General features: G+C 44.6%; 18 non-coding genes across 18 annotated transcripts; 10 read left to right on the forward strand and 8 right to left on the reverse strand.

Annotated features, from left to right (window-relative positions):
• Positions 1-43: 43 nt before the first annotated feature.
• On the forward strand, positions 44-116 carry trnav-aac. The gene has a single exon. It is a non-coding gene; the product is annotated as a tRNA-Val (tRNA).
• A 578-nt stretch (positions 117-694) lies between these two features.
• On the reverse strand, positions 695-766 carry trnad-guc. The gene has a single exon. It is a non-coding gene; the product is annotated as a tRNA-Asp (tRNA).
• A 252-nt stretch (positions 767-1,018) lies between these two features.
• trnav-aac lies at positions 1,019-1,091 on the forward strand. The gene has a single exon. It is a non-coding gene; the product is annotated as a tRNA-Val (tRNA).
• Positions 1,092-1,668: 577 nt separating this feature from the next.
• Positions 1,669-1,740, reverse strand: trnad-guc. Its single transcript has one exon. It is a non-coding gene; the product is annotated as a tRNA-Asp (tRNA).
• Positions 1,741-1,992: 252 nt separating this feature from the next.
• Positions 1,993-2,065, forward strand: trnav-aac. The gene has a single exon. It is a non-coding gene; the product is annotated as a tRNA-Val (tRNA).
• A 577-nt stretch (positions 2,066-2,642) lies between these two features.
• trnad-guc lies at positions 2,643-2,714 on the reverse strand. The gene has a single exon. It is a non-coding gene; the product is annotated as a tRNA-Asp (tRNA).
• Positions 2,715-2,966: 252 nt separating this feature from the next.
• trnav-aac lies at positions 2,967-3,039 on the forward strand. Its single transcript has one exon. It is a non-coding gene; the product is annotated as a tRNA-Val (tRNA).
• Positions 3,040-3,616: 577 nt separating this feature from the next.
• Positions 3,617-3,688, reverse strand: trnad-guc. Its single transcript has one exon. It is a non-coding gene; the product is annotated as a tRNA-Asp (tRNA).
• A 252-nt stretch (positions 3,689-3,940) lies between these two features.
• On the forward strand, positions 3,941-4,013 carry trnav-aac. The gene has a single exon. It is a non-coding gene; the product is annotated as a tRNA-Val (tRNA).
• A 577-nt stretch (positions 4,014-4,590) lies between these two features.
• Positions 4,591-4,662, reverse strand: trnad-guc. Its single transcript has one exon. It is a non-coding gene; the product is annotated as a tRNA-Asp (tRNA).
• Positions 4,663-4,914: 252 nt separating this feature from the next.
• On the forward strand, positions 4,915-4,987 carry trnav-aac. The gene has a single exon. It is a non-coding gene; the product is annotated as a tRNA-Val (tRNA).
• Positions 4,988-5,576: 589 nt separating this feature from the next.
• Positions 5,577-5,648, reverse strand: trnad-guc. Its single transcript has one exon. It is a non-coding gene; the product is annotated as a tRNA-Asp (tRNA).
• Positions 5,649-5,900: 252 nt separating this feature from the next.
• trnav-aac lies at positions 5,901-5,973 on the forward strand. The gene has a single exon. It is a non-coding gene; the product is annotated as a tRNA-Val (tRNA).
• Positions 5,974-6,550: 577 nt separating this feature from the next.
• trnad-guc lies at positions 6,551-6,622 on the reverse strand. Its single transcript has one exon. It is a non-coding gene; the product is annotated as a tRNA-Asp (tRNA).
• A 252-nt stretch (positions 6,623-6,874) lies between these two features.
• trnav-cac lies at positions 6,875-6,947 on the forward strand. Its single transcript has one exon. It is a non-coding gene; the product is annotated as a tRNA-Val (tRNA).
• Positions 6,948-22,029: 15,082 nt separating this feature from the next.
• trnav-aac lies at positions 22,030-22,102 on the forward strand. The gene has a single exon. It is a non-coding gene; the product is annotated as a tRNA-Val (tRNA).
• A 609-nt stretch (positions 22,103-22,711) lies between these two features.
• Positions 22,712-22,783, reverse strand: trnad-guc. The gene has a single exon. It is a non-coding gene; the product is annotated as a tRNA-Asp (tRNA).
• Positions 22,784-23,035: 252 nt separating this feature from the next.
• On the forward strand, positions 23,036-23,108 carry trnav-aac. Its single transcript has one exon. It is a non-coding gene; the product is annotated as a tRNA-Val (tRNA).
• The last annotated feature ends 327 nt before the right edge of the window (positions 23,109-23,435 follow it).

The following is a 23,435-nucleotide window of genomic DNA, read 5'->3' on the forward strand; positions in this document are numbered from 1 at the left end:
CAATGTTGCATCTACGCGCAAACGTGTACTTAGCTTTCCAGCAGTTTCTGTAGTGTAGTGGTCATCACGTTCGCCTAACACGTGAAAGGTCCCCGGCTCAAAACCGGGCAGAAACACTCTTCTTTGATCCTGATCAACTTCAAAGAACTCAACCAAGAAAAGTTTTCGGGAATCTAGATAGAGTAAAAAGCTCTTTCAGAAATATGGCAGTCTTTTCAATGACAATTGTTTGTTGAGCATGGCTTTTGAATTGTACGGCTTTGGCTCTCCGTGTATTCAAATCGAAGAGGCATGTCGTCCTGTGAACAACTGAAGGTTGTTAATAGCAGTTATGCTCAGGGTACTTCAATTCTGCAACCAAGGACTTTCTTTTCGTTCCTGCTCATAGTTTGTCCGGTCAAAATGGAAAATATAAAGGGATTTCTTTCCTTGCTTGATTTTGTCTGTCAAAAGTGCAATCGTTGAGCGCATTGCAGTGGTCATTGATTGTAATTCTCCTTCAATGATTTGAAGCATGCTCTTGGTAGCTTTGTCATGGATATTATAATGATGACCATACGAAATTTCAGTTGCCATGGTTCAGGTACGCGCTTATCCGAAAGTGTTTCCAAGGGCCTCTTGGTGGCATCCTCGTTCATGAGTTGATTGATGCTTGCCTCCTTTGGTGAATAAAGGCTGGCTGTTATTGAAAATTCTCCCCGTCGGGGAATCGAACCCCGGTCTTCTGCGTGACAAGCAGAGATACTGTCCACTATACTAACGAGGAATGTTCTAGTAGCGATCCTAGCACGTCAACCCTACGTGGCGCTCTTCGAGGGGTTACAGGTCATATCCAGGATAGCATTTGGGTTCAGTATACAGTTGCTGTCACGAAAGTCAATGACGCTGCAGCTGTGACTGGATCCAGTGTAAAATCTCTCAGAGTCTCAGAAATCAACATGTGGTCCGTCGTTTTGAAGGTTTACAATTAAATATCAATGTTGCATCTACGCGCAAACGTGTACTTAGCTTTCCAGCAGTTTCTGTAGTGTAGTGGTCATCACGTTCGCCTAACACGCGAAAGGTCCCCGGCTCAAAACCGGGCAGAAACACTCTTCTTTGATCCTGATCAACTTCAAAGAACTCAACCAAGAAAAGTTTTCGGGAATCTAGATAGAGTAAAAAGCTCTTTCAGAAATATGGCAGTCTTTTCAAGACAATTGTTTGTTGAGCATGGCTTTTGAATTGTACGGCTTTGGCTCTCCGTGTATTCAAATCGAAGAGGCATGTCGTCCTGTGAACAACTGAAGGTTGTTAATAGCAGTTATGCTCAGGGTACTTCAATTCTGCAACCAAGGACTTTCTTTTCGTTCCTGCTCATAGTTTGTCCGGTCAAAATGGAAAATATAAAGGGATTTCTTTCCTTGCTTGATTTTGTCTGTCAAAAGTGCAATCGTTGAGCGCATTGCAGTGGTCATTGATTGTAATTCTCCTTCAATGATTTGAAGCATGCTCTTGGTAGCTTTGTCATGGATATTATAATGATGACCATACGAAATTTCAGTTGCCATGGTTCAGGTACGCGCTTATCCGAAAGTGTTTCCAAGGGCCTCTTGGTGGCATCCTCGTTCATGAGTTGATTGATGCTTGCCTCCTTTGGTGAATAAAGGCTGGCTGTTATTGAAAATTCTCCCCGTCGGGGAATCGAACCCCGGTCTTCTGCGTGACAAGCAGAGATACTGTCCACTATACTAACGAGGAATGTTCTAGTAGCAATCCTAGCACGTCAACCCTACGTGGCGCTCTTCGAGGGGTTACAGGTCATATCCAGGATAGCATTTGGGTTCAGTATACAGTTGCTGTCACGAAAGTCAATGACGCTGCAGCTGTGACTGGATCCAGTGTAACATCTCTCAGAGTCTCAGAAATCAACATGTGGTCCGTCGTTTTGAAGGTTTACAATTAAATATCAATGTTGCATCTACGCGCAAACGTGTACTTAGCTTTCCAGCAGTTTCTGTAGTGTAGTGGTCATCACGTTCGCCTAACACGCGAAAGGTCCCCGGCTCAAAACCGGGCAGAAACACTCTTCTTTGATCCTGATCAACTTCAAAGAACTCAACCAAGAAAAGTTTTCGGGAATCTAGATAGAGTAAAAAGCTCTTTCAGAAATATGGCAGTCTTTTCAAGACAATTGTTTGTTGAGCATGGCTTTTGAATTGTACGGCTTTGGCTCTCCGTGTATTCAAATCGAAGAGGCATGTCGTCCTGTGAACAACTGAAGGTTGTTAATAGCAGTTATGCTCAGGGTACTTCAATTCTGCAACCAAGGACTTTCTTTTCGTTCCTGCTCATAGTTTGTCCGGTCAAAATGGAAAATATAAAGGGATTTCTTTCCTTGCTTGATTTTGTCTGTCAAAAGTGCAATCGTTGAGCGCATTGCAGTGGTCATTGATTGTAATTCTCCTTCAATGATTTGAAGCATGCTCTTGGTAGCTTTGTCATGGATATTATAATGATGACCATACGAAATTTCAGTTGCCATGGTTCAGGTACGCGCTTATCCGAAAGTGTTTCCAAGGGCCTCTTGGTGGCATCCTCGTTCATGAGTTGATTGATGCTTGCCTCCTTTGGTGAATAAAGGCTGGCTGTTATTGAAAACTCTCCCCGTCGGGGAATCGAACCCCGGTCTTCTGCGTGACAAGCAGAGATACTGTCCACTATACTAACGAGGAATGTTCTAGTAGCAATCCTAGCACGTCAACCCTACGTGGCGCTCTTCGAGGGGTTACAGGTCATATCCAGGATAGCATTTGGGTTCAGTATACAGTTGCTGTCACGAAAGTCAATGACGCTGCAGCTGTGACTGGATCCAGTGTAAAATCTCTCAGAGTCTCAGAAATCAACATGTGGTCCGTCGTTTTGAAGGTTTACAATTAAATATCAATGTTGCATCTACGCGCAAACGTGTACTTAGCTTTCCAGCAGTTTCTGTAGTGTAGTGGTCATCACGTTCGCCTAACACGCGAAAGGTCCCCGGCTCAAAACCGGGCAGAAACACTCTTCTTTGATCCTGATCAACTTCAAAGAACTCAACCAAGAAAAGTTTTCGGGAATCTAGATAGAGTAAAAAGCTCTTTCAGAAATATGGCAGTCTTTTCATGACAATTGTTTGTTGAGCATGGCTTTTGAATTGTACGGCTTTGGCTCTCCGTGTATTCAAATCGAAGAGGCATGTCGTCCTGTGAACAACTGAAGGTTGTTAATAGCAGTTATGCTCAGGGTACTTCAATTCTGCAACCAAGGACTTTCTTTTCGTTCCTGCTCATAGTTTGTCCGGTCAAAATGGAAAATATAAAGGGATTTCTTTCCTTGCTTGATTTTGTCTGTCAAAAGTGCAATCGTTGAGCACATTGCAGTGGTCATTGATTGTAATTCTCCTTCAATGATTTGAAGCATGCTCTTGGTAGCTTTGTCATGGATATTATAATGATGACCATACGAAATTTCAGTTGCCATGGTTCAGGTAGGCGCTTATCCGAAAGTGTTTCCAAGGGCCTCTTGGTGGCATCCTCGTTCATGAGTTGATTGATGCTTGCCTCCTTTGGTGAATAAAGGCTGGCTGTTATTGAAAATTCTCCCCGTCGGGGAATCGAACCCCGGTCTTCTGCGTGACAAGCAGAGATACTGTCCACTATACTAACGAGGAATGTTCTAGTAGCAATCCTAGCACGTCAACCCTACGTGGCGCTCTTCGAGGGGTTACAGGTCATATCCAGGATAGCATTTGGGTTCAGTATACAGTTGCTGTCACGAAAGTCAATGACGCTGCAGCTGTGACTGGATCCAGTGTAAAATCTCTCAGAGTCTCAGAAATCAACATGTGGTCCGTCGTTTTGAAGGTTTACAATTAAATATCAATGTTGCATCTACGCGCAAACGTGTACTTAGCTTTCCAGCAGTTTCTGTAGTGTAGTGGTCATCACGTTCGCCTAACACGCGAAAGGTCCCCGGCTCAAAACCGGGCAGAAACACTCTTCTTTGATCCTGATCAACTTCAAAGAACTCAACCAAGAAAAGTTTTCGGGAATCTAGATAGAGTAAAAAGCTCTTTCAGAAATATGGCAGTCTTTTCAAGACAATTGTTTGTTGAGCATGGCTTTTGAATTGTACGGCTTTGGCTCTCCGTGTATTCAAATCGAAGAGGCATGTCGTCCTGTGAACAACTGAAGGTTGTTAATAGCAGTTATGCTCAGGGTACTTCAATTCTGCAACCAAGGACTTTCTTTTCGTTCCTGCTCATAGTTTGTCCGGTCAAAATGGAAAATATAAAGGGATTTCTTTCCTTGCTTGATTTTGTCTGTCAAAAGTGCAATCGTTGAGCGCATTGCAGTGGTCATTGATTGTAATTCTCCTTCAATGATTTGAAGCATGCTCTTGGTAGCTTTGTCATGGATATTATAATGATGACCATACGAAATTTCAGTTGCCATGGTTCAGGTAGGCGCTTATCCGAAAGTGTTTCCAAGGGCCTCTTGGTGGCATCCTCGTTCATGAGTTGATTGATGCTTGCCTCCTTTGGTGAATAAAGGCTGGCTGTTATTGAAAATTCTCCCCGTCGGGGAATCGAACCCCGGTCTTCTGCGTGACAAGCAGAGATACTGTCCACTATACTAACGAGGAATGTTCTAGTAGCAATCCTAGCACGTCAACCCTACGTGGCGCTCTTCGAGGGGTTACAGGTCATATCCAGGATAGCATTTGGGTTCAGTATACAGTTGCTGTCACGAAAGTCAATGACGCTGCAGCTGTGACTGGATCCAGTGTAAAATCTCTCAGAGTCTCAGAAATCAACATGTGGTCCGTCGTTTTGAAGGTTTACAATTAAATATCAATGTTGCATCTACGCGCAAACGTGTACTTAGCTTTCCAGCAGTTTCTGTAGTGTAGTGGTCATCACGTTCGCCTAACACGCGAAAGGTCCCCGGCTCAAAACCGGGCAGAAACACTCTTCTTTGATCCTGATCAACTTCAAAGAACTCAACCAAGAAAAGTTATCGGGAATCTAGATAGAGTAAAAAGCACTTTCAGTAATATGGCAGTTGAATGTTGAGTCTTTTCAAGACAATTGTTTGTTGAGCATGGCTTTTGAATTGTACGGCTTTGGCTCTCCGTGTATTCAAATCGAAGAGGCATGTCGTCCTGTGAACAACTGAAGGTTGTTAATAGCAGTTATGCTCAGGGTACTTCAATTCTGCAACCAAGGACTTTCTTTTCGTTCCTGCTCATAGTTTGTCCGGTCAAAATGGAAAATATAAAGGGATTTCTTTCCTTGCTTGATTTTGTCTGTCAAAAGTGCAATCGTTGAGCGCATTGCAGTGGTCATTGATTGTAATTCTCCTTCAATGATTTGAAGCATGCTCTTGGTAGCTTTGTCATGGATATTATAATGATGACCATACGAAATTTCAGTTGCCATGGTTCAGGTACGCGCTTATCCGAAAGTGTTTCCAAGGGCCTCTTGGTGGCATCCTCGTTCATGAGTTGATTGATGCTTGCCTCCTTTGGTGAATAAAGGCTGGCTGTTATTGAAAATTCTCCCCGTCGGGGAATCGAACCCCGGTCTTCTGCGTGACAAGCAGAGATACTGTCCACTATACTAACGAGGAATGTTCTAGTAGCAATCCTAGCACGTCAACCCTACGTGGCGCTCTTCGAGGGGTTACAGGTCATATCCAGGATAGCATTTGGGTTCAGTATACAGTTGCTGTCACGAAAGTCAATGACGCTGCAGCTGTGACTGGATCCAGTGTAAAATCTCTCAGAGTCTCAGAAATCAACATGTGGTCCGTCGTTTTGAAGGTTTACAATTAAATATCAATGTTGCATCTACGCGCAAACGTGTACTTAGCTTTCCAGCAGTTTCTGTAGTGTAGTGGTCATCACGTTCGCCTAACACGCGAAAGGTCCCCGGCTCAAAACCGGGCAGAAACACTCTTCTTTGATCCTGATCAACTTCAAAGAACTCAACCAAGAAAGTTTTCGGGAATCTAGATAGAGTAAAAAGCTCTTTCAGAAATATGGCAGTCTTTTCAAGACAATTGTTTGTTGAGCATGGCTTTTGAATTGTACGGCTTTGGCTCTCCGTGTATTCAAATCGAAGAGGCATGTCGTCCTGTGAACAACTGAAGGTTGTTAATAGCAGTTATGCTCAGGGTACTTCAATTCTGCAACCAAGGACTTTCTTTTCGTTCCTGCTCATAGTTTGTCCGGTCAAAATGGAAAATATAAAGGGATTTCTTTCCTTGCTTGATTTTGTCTGTCAAAAGTGCAATCGTTGAGCGCATTGCAGTGGTCATTGATTGTAGTTCTCCTTCAATGATTTGAAGCATGCTCTTGGTAGCTTTGTCATGGATGTTATAATGATGACCAGTACGAAATTTCAGTTGCCATGGTTCAGGTACGCGCTTATCCGAAAGTGTTTCCAAGGGCCTCTTGGTGGCATCCTCGTTCATGAGTTGATTGATGCTTGCATCCTTTGGTGAATAAAGGCTGGCTGTTATTGAAAATTCTCCCCGTCGGGGAATCGAACCCCGGTCTTCTGCATGACAAGCAGAGATACTGTCCACCATACTAACGAGGAATGCTCTAGCAGCAATCCTAGCACGTCAATCCTAGTTGGCGCTCTTCGAGGGGTTACAGGTCATATCCAGGATAGCATTTGGGTTCAGTATACAGTTGCTGTCACGAAAGTCCATGACGCTGCAGCTGTGACTGGATCCAGTGTAAAATCTCTCAGAGTCTCAGAAATCAACATGTGGTCGGTCGTATTGAAGGTTTACAATTAAATATCAATGTTGCATCTACGCGCAAACGTGTACTTAGCTTTCCAGCAGTTTCTGTAGTGTAGTGGTCATCACGTTCGCCTCACACGCGAAAGGTCCCAGGCTCAAAACCGGGCAGAAACACTCTTCTTTGATCCTGATCAACTTCAAAGAACTCAACCAAGAAGAGTTATCGGGAATCTAGATAGAGCAAAAAGCACTTTCAGAAATATGGCAGTTGAATGTTGAGTCTTTTCAAGACAATTCTAGGATGACCAAGACAATTGTTTGTTGAGCATGGCTTTTGAATTGTACGGCTTTGGCTCTCCGTGTATTCAAATCGAAGAGGCATGTCGTCCTGTGAACAACTGAAGGTTGTTAATAGCAGTTATGCTCAGGGTACTTCAATTCTGCAACCAAGGACTTTCTTTTCGTTCCTGCTCATAGTTTGTCCGGTCAAAATGGAAAATATAAAGGGATTTCTTTCCTTGTTTGATTTAGTCTGTCAAAAGTGCAATCGTTGAGCGCATTGCAGTGGTCATTGATTGTAGTTCTCCTTCAATGATTTGAAGCATGCTCTTGGTAGCTTTGTCATGGATGTTATAATGATGACCGTACTGTTGTGGCGATCCAGTACTCACACAACAGGAAAGAATGAAACAGAGAGGAATCAATGAAACACAAACACAGAAATAGTTGAGATTAATCATTATTATTTAGTTGCGCACCACCAAACAACAATGGGGAAACATTACCTTGCTTCAACAGCAACCAATCGCAGAAATGGTCCCTCGAACACAAGAAAACCCAGGGTTTATATAGGTTTTCTAAATGACACACGAACATGTTCCCTAATCATGTTTAACGCACACACATTGTCAGTTCTCCTAAACTTGGACGCACCAACATCAGAGCAACATGTAAGTTCCAGATGTCACACACCAACATCCTTATCGTTTCTTAGCTAATGCATGCTGGATATGAACCACTAACTAACAAGACTTTAACTGTATTATATCTGAGGAAGACCTCTCTTGGAGTTCCTCTGACCTTTGCCAATTTACTTAACATGGGTACATCTGCTGTTAATTGCAAAGACCATTGATAATTAGCAAAGAGACTCATGGGCCTCTTGCAATATCTGGAAACTGTAATTAAATTATAGTTATATTGAGAAGGTCCAAGACTTGACATAACATTCCCTCCTTTTATTAATTTAAGTTTCCAGATCATACAAAAAAACTCTTACAAATAACCTTTTGAGATCCGCCCTGGAAAGTCCAAAATTACTTTCTGAAAAATATTTATCAATGAATAATCATTTTACTCAAGGCAGAAGTCACAGGGTTACCTGTACTACTCACAAATAGCCAAAAAAACACCTTTTTGATTATAACACAAAAAGTGGAAGAAAAGACAATTTGCGCTAATCTACTCTTACTTAAATGGAAAATCATTTAAAAACCTCAGTATGCTTAAGAGGAAAAAAACAATTTGTCCCATTCAAGTTTAACAAACTTACATACATAACCTAATAACAAAGTAACATTCAATTTAATACTTGATTATACATAATAAAAAATCTTCCAAAACACTTTAGCAAGATGTAACTGGCGTCCACTCTTTCTGCTTCTGTTATATTGTCCAGTAAATACTTCTTCAGGGTGTGCACGTTCCGATCTCCATGCGTAGCCTTTAGATGGAATATCTATCTTAGCCTTCATGCTGTAATGTCCCATCTCATAGCAAAATCCCTTGATGACATCTGAAGCAACATCATTACCATTTGAATTGGACGGAACTGTAGTCAGAAAACTGAGACTTCTTTAAAAGAACAGTTTAACGGTAGATCTTCTTCTCTGGAGCTTGAGATTACTAATATACTTGGCTGTAAATCATCTCAGACATCTTGGGTTTTGTTCTTCGTGTTGACCCAAACCTATAAGACAATAGCAGTGGAAGAATAGCTGGAACTGAAGGGAGTCATCCAGCTGCCTTCATTGACACTCCAGTTTGCCTCCAGACGCAGCTCCTTAAACCCCTCTCAGAATGATCCATCTTCCCTCCTTCAGATTGCAAGGGAAAGACAGCTTTGACCTGGGTAGAAAATAGCACTTGCATTCTGGGTTAACAGCCTATACAGTCAACCACTAGGTCTTAGAGTCTTACCTATACTTTTTAAACTTCTTGAAACCATGAAATGTTGTTTGTGTTGTGTTTTTACTTACCCACAATTTCCTAAGCACACAACAAACATATTCTGCAAAATTGTTCAGCCACGGTGCTGAAACCAATCAGATCTCAACTTCGAACAATACATTTAATCATACCTATCTTTAGCAGAACCCAATCAAAACTTAACCATGTAGGAAAAAAGTTGTTTAGGCAAAAAGTTGTTTCATTTGCCCTCTGGATCATGTGAGGGTTAACAAATTCACGTGAACAAGAACAATAAACCCATTATACCCCTCCTGGAAACATTGTCCTCCAAACCATAGAGACCATGTTTCCCCAAGTAAGATACTTCAGAGTACCCATCTGCTCATACATTGTTATTTCAAAGTCCTATGACTCATCATCAGGAAAACTTTCTCCTGTCAAAAAGAATCAACAATGTTAAATATCAAGTTACATAGTCATCAAGTCATGCAGGGATCATGCATAGTCAGACAAATGTCATGCACCATGTCTCACAATGGTCCAACTAATATGGCATAGTCAGAAATCCATTGCCAAAAGTAATGCGTACATCCCAAAATAAAATCACTCTGTCGGTGGGTCAGTGTTACTGTAACAGTCAGGAATTGACAAATCAATTCACATTCATTCAGTCTTTGCAAAGTCTAAGTCAGTCTCGAGATCTCATGTCCTATAGTAGTGCACTTTGATATTCTACCAGCTGGAGTTTTTAATCAGTGACATCATGGTGTTGATGTCAAACAATGCAACAAAGTTTTTCCCGCGTTCGCAGCACAATTTGTTTCAGATGTTAAACAAACAAATTATCAATACACTTCATTAATGTACTGCCCCTAGGAAACACAAAGCCTGACAAATGTTCTTGCAAGGCATTCCTAAGTGAACCTGCAGTCATCGGCCTTTTTAATTAATTATTTGAATTAATTAATAATAATAATAGTCCTTTTTATTAATTTGTTTACCCTTAGAAGTGAACATATCTCATAATGTTACATCAGGATGTTAAACAAAGTGTTAGCCAAATCAATCATACCAAACCATTTTACAGTACCAGGTACTGAAGTAGATCAGTATTACTGTATCAGATTTAACTGGTGATTGAACCAACAAAGCCTCTTTGTTTACGACATGCAGACCACTAACACCTTTTTCCAAGTTCAACATCAGCCTTCGTTACTCTAAAATTACGTTTTAAATAGGAATATTAGAAATGGAACAAATATTCAATCTTCAGAAATGTCCTCAATAAATCTCTATCTAGTGAGTAGCCAACATATTTAAAAAATGTCAGATATTTAAAAAATAAGCCTAAATACTCCTTTACTATCAAAGTCTAAAGCTAGACCTAAGGTGAACAGTTTTTTTTTTTTTTAATAGACAATTTAATTCTAAAAAACAAAACACTCTTGAGAACATCTCAACACTTTATTCCATCTAAGCATGAATGTTTATGACAGACACGCCATATATTCCAAGAATAAATATCTCTGGGCCCAAAAGAACAATCCATTAATCCAAAACGGTCTTCAATGATATCAATTGTGAACTTTCTTAACATTAATTGTAAATTCAACGTATGTTCTCTTTAGAACAAAGATAGGATAGTTGCAGCTGAAACTGGTTAATAGCAACTTTCTGTTAACCTAGTTAAGCATGTTGTTCTTATATCTAGTAATATAAATATATTTATATTTTATGTTACTCATAAAACAGTAAACCATAGGAACATTTTCCAGAATAGTAGTTAACTTTATATAACATTTACTCTCTCTAGACTCTTCAAAACATCTTAATTCTCCTGTCTCTCTCTTTCCTCACTGTGCCCTGCAGCTGCTCCTGTCCACAATCTTCTCTCATCAATCACACTTGACCTCTTATGTTATCCAACAGTGTGAAAGGGCTTGAGCAAGCATCGTACAGAGCCTCTGTCATACTTAAATATTAACAGCTTCCTTCTGACTGACAAACTTATAAAAACCTCCTGCTTATTACTTACTACTCTTTCTTCATAAACTTAAAAATAGAATTGTGGTGAATCGTTTGTGTTTTCAGTTTCCTATCTACTTTAAACAACCATCAAATGAGAGTTACTATTGTATGATAAATACAACTCCTAAATTACATTACAATATATATTTCTTACAGTAAGTTTGTTATTTCATGTTTAACAATTCTCCTCTTTCTATGTCTTGTACTAGGTGGAAAAATCCACTATTATATTTAATTTGAATAAAACCTTTACCTTAATGTACTTCATAAACCTCTTCTTACTTTGCCTTACTGTATGTAATTAAGTTCCTTTGAAATATAATTAAGTACAATTCTTAGTCAAATGACAAATACCATGAAATTCACAATGCAATGCAATGGTAACAATCAGTTCTCAAAGACTATGTTTAAATAGCAACAAATCATTGTTTCTTATTTATTTCAATATATCTACTACTTCAAATCACACATTGATCTATTAATTTTCAATGTATTCACTCCAACTTCAGATCACTCGTTGATCTTTCACTCCTTGTTTTAAACAGAGAAACACAATGCAGCCTTCTTTCAGGCATTAGAGAAAAAACAAGCAGACACACTCGGGGCTGCTGCTCTCACAGCCAACAATTAGAGCATCTCCTCTTTTACAGAATGGGGAGAAGGGGGAAGATACTTTCACAGACAAAGACAGACACACCCCGGCTGGAACTCTCAGCCTTTTCAGGAGAAGGGGGACATATTTCAAACTGCAGCTTCTTTGACCAATAAGAAATTAAAACTATGGTATACCAAAACATTTAGCGCTTTATCACAGACTCTACATTACGGTCTGACAAAACGTGGAAAACTCCACTTTTGTATGTAGTGAATTCACAGAGTCGCCAGGCAAGTTTTATACTTTTAACTCCCTGAACTCAGATCGGGCTTATTAATCTCTTCATTACCGAACGGACCGGAACAAGCATGACCCTCCACCCTGTTTTTTGTGCACTTGGCTCGCAAAGCAAATTTGTATTCCTCAGCCAATAAATCTCTGAACCTTAAGACAAATCATTAGGATCTTCTCAGGCAGAATTCAAGACTACGAGCAAATACAGTGATTCCTCCAGCATAACATGTCCTTACGGCTAGCAGAGATCATATCCCCTCAGTCAAACCCTTAGCTTCTCAGGCAGACTACGAGCAGAATACAGTGATCTCTTCAGTATAAACATAAAACAAGACCAACAAACAAAACAAACAATCAACAGATCTCAACCATAACTGTGCAAATATCTCAAATCCACTCCTCTGCATTTTCTTTTTAACCAATACAACTTCAAAAGTAATTTCATTCCAAATACGTTTTGCTTACTGTGAGTTGGTATTTCTTCTGTGGAAGTCTCAAGTCTGGTTTCTCAATTCCTCGAGATTTTACCCCAGCCGTCTCAGGGCTGCCTGGCCAAGGGAGTTGAGACCCCCAGAGAAGGAACACAGCAACCTCCAGCATCGGCAATCTCGGTAGAACCTCCAAAATGTTGTGGAGATCCAGTACTCACACAACAGGAAAGAATGAAACAGAGAGGAATCAATGAAACACAAACACAGAAATAGTTGAGATTAATCATTATTATTTAGTTGCGCACCACCAAACAACAATGGGGAAACATTACCTTGCTTCAACAGCAACCAATCGCAGAAATGGTCCCTCGAACACAAGAAAACCCAGGGTTTATATAGGTTTTCTAAATGACACACGAACATGTTCCCTAATCCCTCTTAGGTGCCTTACAAACAATGGACGTCCACTCTCGGGAGCGTCGGAGTGGTGCGGTCACCCTAAGTGACAGACCTAAAGTATCCGGGATTCAGGCATCTTCCCTGGCTTGTACATTTTTGGTGATGCGCCCTGGAGGTATCAGACTATTTTAAACAACTTTTCCCCGCTTTTCAAACACTTATTCCGAGGTTTTAGCCAGTCATTTTGCACGAAATCATTTAACATTGACGGTCTCCTGAAAAAGCACATATTCTGTGCATTTTCAGGAGAGCGTCTATGTTAAATGATTTCGTGCAAAATGACTGTCTAAAACTCTCTTCCAGACATTTAAAAATACTTTCCCCGACCATTTAAACATTATTTCTGGCTTGTAAAGTGCAGTTATGCGCCCTGGAGATATTGCACTATTTACAAAATGTAGCACTCTGTTTATTTCACACCTCCAGGAGAGACCAGGGGGAAATCACCTCTCTCTGCCCCCTCACAGAGCCCCAAGGACGGACTAATTACCTCCAGCATGTCCCCATAACAGTGGGACTCTGTTTCTTTCACAGCTCCAGCAGAGACCAGGGGGAAATCACCTCTCTCTGCCCGCTCACAGAGCCCCAAGGACGGACTAATTACCTCCAGCATGGGCCCCTAACAGTGGGACTCTGCACCTCCAGCAGAGACCAGGGGGAAATCACCTCTTTTTGCCCTCTCACAGAGCACCGAAGGACGGACTAGAGACCTCCAGCACCAGTCCCTAACAGGGGGACTCTGTTTATTTCACACCTCCAGGGCGGAGACCGGGAAAATCACCTCTCTCTGCCCGCTCACAGAGCCCCAAGGACGGACTAATTACCTCCAGCATGGGCCCCTAACAGTGGGACTCTGCACCTCCAGCAGAGACCAGGGGGAAATCACCTCTCTCTGCCCCCTCACAGAGCCCCAAGGACGGACTAATTACCTCCAGCATGTCCCCATAACAGTGGGACTCTGTTTCTTTCACAGCTCCAGCAGAGACCAGGGGAAAATCACCTCTCTCTGCCCCCTCACAGAGCCCCAAGGACGGACTAATTACCTCCAGCATGTCCCCATAACAGTGGGACTCTGTTTCTTTCACAGCTCCAGCAGAGACCAGGGGGAAATCACCTCTCTCTGCCCGCTCACAGAGCCCCAAGGACGGACTAATTACCTCCAGCATGGGCCCCTAACAGTGGGACTCTGCACCTCCAGCAGAGACCAGGGGGAAATCACCTCTTTTTGCCCTCTCACAGAGCACCGAAGGACGGACTAGAGACCTCCAGCACCAGTCCCTAACAGGGGGACTCTGTTTATTTCACACCTCCAGGGCGGAGACCGGGAAAATCACCTCTCTCTGCCCGCTCACAGAGCCCCAAGGACGGACTAATTACCTCCAGCATGGGCCCCTAACAGTGGGACTCTGCACCTCCAGCAGAGACCAGGGGGAAATCACCTCTCTCTGCCCCCTCACAGAGCCCCAAGGACGGACTAATTACCTCCAGCATGTCCCCATAACAGTGGGACTCTGTTTCTTTCACAGCTCCAGCAGAGACCAGGGGAAAATCACCTCTCTCTGCCCCCTCACAGAGCCCCAAGGACGGACTAATTACCTCCAGCATGTCCCCATAACAGTGGGACTCTGTTTCTTTCACAGCTCCAGCAGAGACCAGGGGGAAATCACCTCTCTCTGCCCGCTCACAGAGCCCCAAGGACGGACTAATTACCTCCAGCATGGGCCCCTAACAGTGGGACTCTGCACCTCCAGCAGAGACCAGGGGGAAATCACCTCTTTTTGCCCTCTCACAGAGCACCGAAGGACGGACTAGAGACCTCCAGCACCAGTCCCTAACAGGGGGACTCTGTTTATTTCACACCTCCAGGGCGGAGACCGGGAAAATCACCTCTCTCTGCCCGCTCAAAGAGCCCCAAGGACGGACTAATTACCTCCAGCATGGGCCCCTAACAGTGGGACTCTGCACCTCCAGCAGAGACCAGGGGGAAATCACCTCTCTCTGCCCCCTCACAGAGCCCCAAGGACGGACTAATTACCTCCAGCATGTCCCCATAACAGTGGGACTCTGTTTCTTTCACAGCTCCAGCAGAGACCAGGGGAAAATCACCTCTCTCTGCCCCCTCACAGAGCCCCAAGGACGGACTAATTACCTCCAGCATGTCCCCATAACAGTGGGACTCTGTTTCTTTCACAGCTCCAGCAGAGACCAGGGGGAAATCACCTCTCTCTGCCCGCTCACAGAGCCCCAAGGACGGACTAATTACCTCCATTATGGGCCCCTAACAGTGGGACTCTGCACCTCCAGCAGAGACCAGGGGGAAATCACCTCTTTTTGCCCGCTCACAGAGCACCGAAGGACGGACTAGAGACCTCCAGCACCAGTCCCTAACAGGGGGACTCTGTTTATTTCACACCTCCAGGGCGGAGACCGGGAAAATCACCTCTCATTGCCCGCTCACAGAGCCCCGAAGGACGGACTAATTACCTCCAGCATGGGCCCCTAACAGTGGGACTCTGCACCTCCAGCAGAGACCAGGGGGAAATCACCTCTTTTTGCCCGCTCACAGAGCCCCAAGGACGGACTAATTACCTCCAGCATGGGCCCCTAACAGTGGGACCTCCATAACCTTGCACACCCTGAGTCCCCGGGCCCCCACAGTTAAGCACTCCCCCACGGACTAAACACAGGTATTCACACCCACCAGAACCTCGTGCCCCTGGTGACCTTACAAGGGGGTGGTTTTATGGTGCTTCTGTGTCCGCCCATCAGCATCCATATTCGGCCGTCTTCACGGCATCACCCCCCCTTCTGTGGAGGGTATTCTCGTGCCCCTGGTGACCTTACAAGGGGGTGGTTTTATGGTGCTTCTGTGTCCGCCCATCAGCATCCATATTCGGCCTTCTTCACGGCATCACCCCCCCTTCTGGGCTGGAGGGTATTCTCGTGCCCCTGGTGACCTTACAAGGGGGTGGTTTTATGGTGCTTCTGTGTCCGCCCATCAGCATCCATATTCGGCTTTCTTCACGGCATCACCCCCCCTTCTGGGCTGGAGGTTCAAACACTTTAACTTTTGTTCACCCTCCTCTGGCTTACACCTCCTCCGCCAACACTTGAGCGCTCATCACAGGGTTCAGCACCAAGGAGAGTGCCTCCCCGGTGCTGATGGAAAGTGGCACTTTTTCTGCCCCTGGTAACCATCAAGGTTATTGTTTTTTTTTTTTTTTTTTTTTTATTTGAACAAAAAACACAGTTGACAGTACAGAGAGGCTAAAACATAAACTATTTACACGTACTACTGCTACTATAACAGTACTACTAAATTTCTTAACCTACGTTTTAAAGTGCAGTTATGCGCCCTGGAGGTGTTGCACTATTAACAAAATGTATGCCCAGGATTCTGGCACCTTTCCTGGCTTGTAAAGTGCAGTTATGCGCCCTGGAGATATTGTACTATTTACAAAATGTATACACAGGATTATAATAATAATTATATACACGGTATACATATTCACAATGTTTAGCGGGATTCAGGGGACCAAATTAGGCGTCTAATTCTTACGGTGCACCAGGGCAAACAGGTTGAGTCCACGGCCCCTGCCCCATCATCAGGAGTGTCAACCAGCCCCGGTCCCGACTTCATTGGCCTCTTTCCCTCCCGCTTCCGCTTCCGCTGCTGCTGCCGCTCCAATGACCCATCAGGTGAAGATGATAGAGCTGTACTGTTATAGCAGCCCTCTTCGGAGGTCTCCCCATCTGACAGCGGTAGACATCCTTCTGATGATGATGCAGCTGCTGCCGCATCTGATGACGCCCTGAACATGGAGCGGATTCTCAATGCCTCCTTTATACCTGGCGCATTCGCGTAGAACCGGTCCGCCGTGGTTACGTCGTGACACATAAACCTGGCGAGAATCGACCGGCTTTCTGGATCTTGGTGATGCTTGATATTGTCAGCCAGGGCAGTGCGCAGGATTGTGAAGGTGACGGCTGTTTCTAGCCCAGCATCAGCCCATGCCCTCTTCAAGTGAGCGTTCAGGTTCTTGGAGGCCCGATTCCCCCTTGTGAAAAGGAAGAATTCATTCTGAGGACCCAGCAATGCCTCTTTAATCCCCATCCACCGCATGACCCAGCTAAACTCCTCTACTGTAAGCGCCAGCTGTGCTTCGCCATATGTCTTGGCCGTCTTGTGATCCTGCACATGGATGATGTAGCCCTCAGCAGTTCCCCTTATGGCTGCCTCTAAGACCTCACTGTTTTTCATGTTTGCGTACACGCCCGTACGGTGGCCATACAGGAGGCTCCAATGGAGGGTGAGATAGCCATAGAGAAGCTTCTGGGTGGTTGAGGTCGGCGTGCCGGCCATCAGGTCGAGGAGCTCCGGGATGCGCTTCTCAGCGGCCGCCATGGCGGCGAGAAGCTCCGCCTGGCTCGGCAGACGATCCAGTTTGTTCCTCTTCACCTTAAACTGATGTAGAGTGACTGCCTTATTCAAGTGTTTCATGTTGGCTTTCACCTCTCTCATTATGTGGGTCATATCAGACTGGGTGAGCTTGCACCCCCGGGGCTTTGACTCAGACATGTACCCCATGAACTGGTGCACATTCTTCAGGAAGAACTCTGATGTTGTGACTGCCCGGCCCGGCTTTACAATATACTCGCTCCAGCCACGGATCATCTTCATGTTTCTTAGGAACAGCCAGTCTGACAGGCGGTTAACACCATGGGCCATGTATACTATGAAGTTCTTTATCCGGCTGATCTTCGACACAACATTGTCTTTCTGTTTTACTGTCGGAGCGACACCCAAACAGTGATCCAAGTATGTCTGAAGGTACGCCTCCATGCTTCTAGGCAACGTGATTTCACGCATGGTATTCCCCCGTCCACACCCAGTGGACCAGTAATTTGAGGGAGAGGGCAAGTCATTAGCCAGCTTAGAGGCACGGGTCTTCCGGCATACAGGGGTCTCGCTACCGGAGGCTACTGCAAACATGACAGTTTCCACCGGGGTCTTCACAGGGGTCTCGCTACCGGAGGCTACTGCAAACATGACAGTTTCCACCGGGGTCTTCACAGGGGTCTCGCTACCGGAGGCTACTGCAAACATGACAGTTTCCACCGGGGTCTTCACAGGGGTCTCGCTACCGGAGGCTACTGCAAACATGACAGTTTCCACCGGGGTCTTCACAGGGGTCTCGCTACCGGAGGCTACTGCAAACATGACAGTCTTCACCGGGGTCTTCACAGGGGTCTCGCTACTGGAGGCTACTGCAAACATGACAGTCTTCACCGGGCTCTTCTCAGGGGTCTCGCTACCGGAGGAAACTGGTAATATGACAGTCTTCACTGGGCTCTTCACAGGGTTCTTGACCGGTCTCTTTCCACCGGAGGCTACTGCAAGCATGACAGTCTTCATTGGGCTCTTCACAGGGTTCTTGACCGGTCTCTTCCCACCGGAGGCTACTGCAAGCATGACAGTCTTCACCGGGCTCCTCACAGGGGTCTCGCTACCGGAGGTTACTGGGGACTGCATGACAGTCTTCACCGGGCTCTTCACAGGGGTATTGCTGCCTGAGGCTACTGTGTTTATGCCGGAGGTATTTGGGATTGCCAGGCCCTTAAATCGTATACATTCGTCCTCTTCCTCAAGAACAGCAGCACTCTGCTTCCTGGGTTTTAGCTCCTTTTTCAGCCTGGAGCGCAGGGTCTTCACCTCATCATTGAGGGCATCCTTCTGAGCCCTCAATGCCACATTTTCCAGCATCACCTGCCTGCAGTCCTCGTTGTCACACTCGGTATGTGGGGAGAAGGGTGGAGGGTGCCCGGGGTATTCCTCCTCATTGTCTATATCCAATGATGTAGCCATTCCAATGATGGGGTTAGTCTCACGGAGGTCATGGAGCAACTGCAGTGCCACACTATGCTTCAGCCTTGCCATGACCTGATGTGCCTTATGTCGGGACAACTCAGGGTGGTCATGTTTTACATGACGGTCCAGTCTCTTCCCAGCGTACGAACACCCAGCGATGGGACAGGGTTTGGTCCGAACATTTATCCTTCCACTGGCTATTTTCAGGAGGATTCCCCTCTCCTCCAAGTTCCGCACTGCATGCTTGTGCTTAAGGTGTTTGTTCAATGCCAGATAGAAGAGTCTGCACACCGGGCATTCAGATGACATCCTTCCTGAAACACACATAATGATTTTGATCAAAATTATGTTATAGTTCTCCGTTTATATGCGTTAGCGTGAGCGGTGGTTGCGACACTGGGTCCGATGCATCAATTCATGGTGCATGGACGAAGGGAAGTATTGGGTTACCACCGGGTCAGATGGTCCCACTTCCGCACCAACGCGGGGCTGGTGATGGCAACATTGGGTCCGATGCATCAATACATGGTGCCCCGACCATGAGAGGGTTTGGGGTACCCCGGAACCAGGCACCACCCCAGCAGGAAACGGGTTGTATGGTCAAAGGAGGAAAGAGTGATAGAACCGGGGGTAAAGCAAAGAAAGTGTCCGACAATAGTGACTTGTGAGGCGGCCAGAGAGTCTGTCATATCTCGGTCCTATCCTCCAGGCAACGCTGTGGCCAAAACTGGGCTAAAAACTAAAAAAACTAAAAAATATTTCATCCAGGGAAATTTGGGTGAAAATGAAAAAAAAGTACCCCAAAATAGTCCTTCATTAGCCAGCAGCAGTCCCCTGTCGACTCATGTGACATTCCTCCAGGGTTACATAGAACCAGGGTGTGGGCTCCGAGCCATCTCCGAGACATCTCTAGTCCGTGTTGATAATGGGGGAAATGTACCCCAAAATAGTCCTTCATTAGCCAGCAGCAGTCCCCTGTCGACTCATGTGACATTCCTCCAGGGTTACATAGAACCAGGGTGTGGGCTCCAAGCCATCTCCGAGACATCTCTAGTCCGTGTTGATAATGGGGGAAATGCACCCAAAAACTGGGTTTCCGATTTCGTGCAGACGGTAGTTTGAAAAGTATGGATGAATCTTTTTAACTGAGAAGTGGAAATGAAGCCCAGGGACTTTTTCCCCTTCTCCGTTGTACCAACCATCGGAGAAGGGGAAAAATCGGCCTGAAGCGCCAATAGTCTGGCCCCTTCTCCCGTTGGCACTCTGTCATTTTTTTGACAATTTTTCAAAACTTCATTTTTGATTATTTTAAGTTATAATTAAGCGTTTTCTTCAATTTTTTTTGCTTTCCACGGGTGGGGGCGCCTGGCAGGCCGCCTATGAGCACCCAAATTCGGCCTGGATCATCCAGGATTTGTGGGCTAAGCTCCATAAACTGACTAAATCACCCAGAGAGGTCACCTTTCTAGCCCAAATATATATAATACAAATACATTTAAATAGTAAAAGGTGCACTTGTGCTTTGCATTACCCGGAATTTTATTTTCATAGCCCCATGATAGTGATTAAAAATCATTTTCATGGGAAAAAGTGTTAAAACGCCTGATTAAATTATATGCAGGACCCCAGTGAGCTCCAGACTATGTGCATTGTGTTGGGGAACCATATAAATGATAGAATAAATGCATTTAAATGCAAAAATAATGATTTTAAATCATTTTAGGGGGACAATTGTGGAGAGGAGCCTGAAAATGACTCTGCAGCAGGCTGCCTATGAGCACCCAAATTCGGCCTTCTTCACGGAACCACGACCCCTTCTGTGGAGGGTATTCTCGTGCCCCTGGTGAGCACACAATGACCCAGGAAAGAGTCTTCAAAACACAGGTAAAACTGTGTTAAACAGTGGGGTAACATGTTTGAAATGACAGCACACTGCTGCTTGTTGGCAGCCTGACTCACTTGACTTGTCTCACACACACCCAGGGGGGGAGAAAGAGGACACATTGACCCAGGAAAGAGTCTTCAAAACACAGGTAAAACTGTGTTAAACAGTGGGGTAACATGTTTGAAATGACAGCACACTGCTGCTTGTTGGCAGCCTGACTCACTTGACTTGTCTCACACACACCCAGGGGGGGAGAAAGAGGACACATTGGAGCACAGAATGACCCAGGAAAGAGTCTTCAAAACACAGGTAAAACTGTGTTAAACAGTGGGGTAACATGTTTGAAATGACAGCACACTGCTGCTTGTTGGCAGCCTGACTCACTTGACTTGTCTCACACACACCCAGGGGGGGAGAAAGAGGACACATTGACCCAGGAAAGAGTCTTCAAAACACAGGTAAAACTGTGTTAAACAGTGGGGTAACATGTTTGAAATGACAGCACACTGCTGCTGGTTGGCAGGCTGACTCACTTGACTTGTCTCACACACACCCAGGGGGGGGAGAAAGAGGACACATTGACCCAGGAAAGAGTCTTCAAAACACAGGTAAAACTGTGTTAAACAGTGGGGTAACATGTTTGAAATGACAGCACACTGCTGCTTGTTGGCAGGTAAACATTGTTTAATTGTTTAAGTGTTTTTAAATGTATGGAACAGTGTTTTGTCTCTTTCAAAACTCTCCCGTCATTGGCCGGATAAATGGGGACGATTTTATATTCACTATGACCGTTACTATTCCAGTGAGACGAAGTACGTCCGGTGACGGGAGTGATCCCATGTTAATTTTGTCCAAAAACCAGAGCATTCCCTTATCATGTTTAACGCACACACATTGTCAGTTCTCCTAAACTTGGACGCACCAACATCAGAGCAACATGTAAGTTCCAGATGTCACACACCAACATCCTTATCGTTTCTTAGCTAATGCATGCTGGATATGAACCACTAACTAACAAGACTTTAACTGTATTATATCTGAGGAAGACCTCTCTTGGAGTTCCTCTGACCTTTGCCAATTTACTTAACATGGGTACATCTGCTGTTAATTGCAAAGACCATTGATAATTAGCAAAGAGACTCATGGGCCTCTTGCAATATCTGGAAACTGTAATTAAATTATAGTTATATTGAGAAGGTCCAAGACTTGACATAACAGTACGAAATCTCAGTTGCCATGGTTCAGGTACGCGCTTATCCGAAAGTGAATCCTAGCACGTCAATCCTAGGTGGCGCTCTTCTAGGGGTTACAGGTCATATCCAGGATAGCATTTGGGTTCAATACACAGTTGCTGTCACGAAAGTCCATGACGCTGCAGCTGTGACTGGATCCAGTGTAAAATCTCTCCGAGTCTCAGAAATCAACATGTGGTCGGTCGTATTGAAGGTTTACAATTAAATATCAATGTTGCATCTACGCGCAAACGTGTACTTAGCTTTCCAGCAGTTTCTGTAGTGTAGTGGTCATCACGTTCGCCTAACACGAGAAAGGTCCCCGGCTCAAAACCGGGCAGAAACACTCTTCTTTGATCCTGATCAACTTCAAAGAACTCAACCAAGAAAAGTTATCGGGAATCAAGATAGAGTAAAAAGCACTTTCAGAAATATGGCAGTTGAATGTTGAGTCTTTTCAAGACAATTGTTGGATGACCAAGACAATTGTTTGTTGAGCATGGCTTTTGAATTGTACGGCTTTGGCTCTCCGTGTATTCAAATCGAAGAGGCATGTCGTCCTGTGAACAACCGAAGGTTGTTAATAGCAGTTATGCTCAGGGTACTTCAATTCTGCAACCAAGGACTTTCTTTTCGTTCCTGCTCATAGTTTGTCCGGTCAAAATGGAAAATATAAAGGGATTTCTTTCCTTGCTTGATTTTGTCTGTCAAAAGTGCAATCGTTGAGCGCATTGCAGTGGTCATTGATTGTAGTTCTCCTTCAATGATTTGAAGCATGCTCTTGGTAGCTTTGTCATGGATGTTATAATGATGACCGTACGAAATTTCAGTTGCCATGGTTCAGGTACGCGCTTATCCGAAAGTGTTTCCAAGGGCCTCTTGGTGGCATCCTCGTTCATGAGTTGATTGATGCTTGCCTCCTTTGGTGAATAAAGGCTGGCTGTTATTGACAATTCTCCCCGTCGGGGAACCGAACCCCGGTCTTCTGCGTGACAAGCAGAGATACTGTCCACTATACTAACGAGGAATGCTCTAGCAGCAATCCTAGCACGTCAATCCTAGGTGGCGGTCTTCGAGGGGTTACAGGTCATATCCAGGATAGCATTTGGGTTCAGTACACAGTTGCCGTCACGAAAGTCCATGACGCTGCAGCTGTGACTGGATCCAGTGTAAAATCTCTCCGAGTCTCAGAAATCAACATGTGGTCGGTCGTATTGAAGGTTTACAATTAAATATCAATGTTGCATCTACGCGCAAACGTGTACTTAGCTTTCCAGCAGTTTCTGTAGTGTAGTGGTCATCACGTTCGCCTAACACGCGAAAGGTCCCCGGCTCAAAACCGGGCAGAAACACTCTTCTTTGATCCTGATCAACTTCAAAGAACTCAACCAAGAAAAGTTATCGGGAATCAAGATAGAGTAAAAAGCACTTTCAGAAATATGGCAGTTGAATGTTGAGTCTTTTCAAGACAATTCTTGGATGACCAGGACAATTGTTTGTTGAGCATGGCTTTTGAATTGTACGGCTTTGGCTCTCCGTGTATTCAAATCGAAGAGGCATGTCGTCCTGTGAACAACTGAAGGTTGTTAATAGCAGTTATGCTCAGGGTACTTCAATTCTGCAACCAAGGACTTTCTTTTCGTTCCTGCTCATAGTTTGTCCGGTCAAAATGGAAAATA

This window comes from Trematomus bernacchii, unplaced genomic scaffold (genome assembly GCF_902827165.1).
Source record: "Trematomus bernacchii unplaced genomic scaffold, fTreBer1.1, whole genome shotgun sequence".
NCBI lineage: Eukaryota > Metazoa > Chordata > Actinopteri > Perciformes > Nototheniidae > Trematomus > Trematomus bernacchii.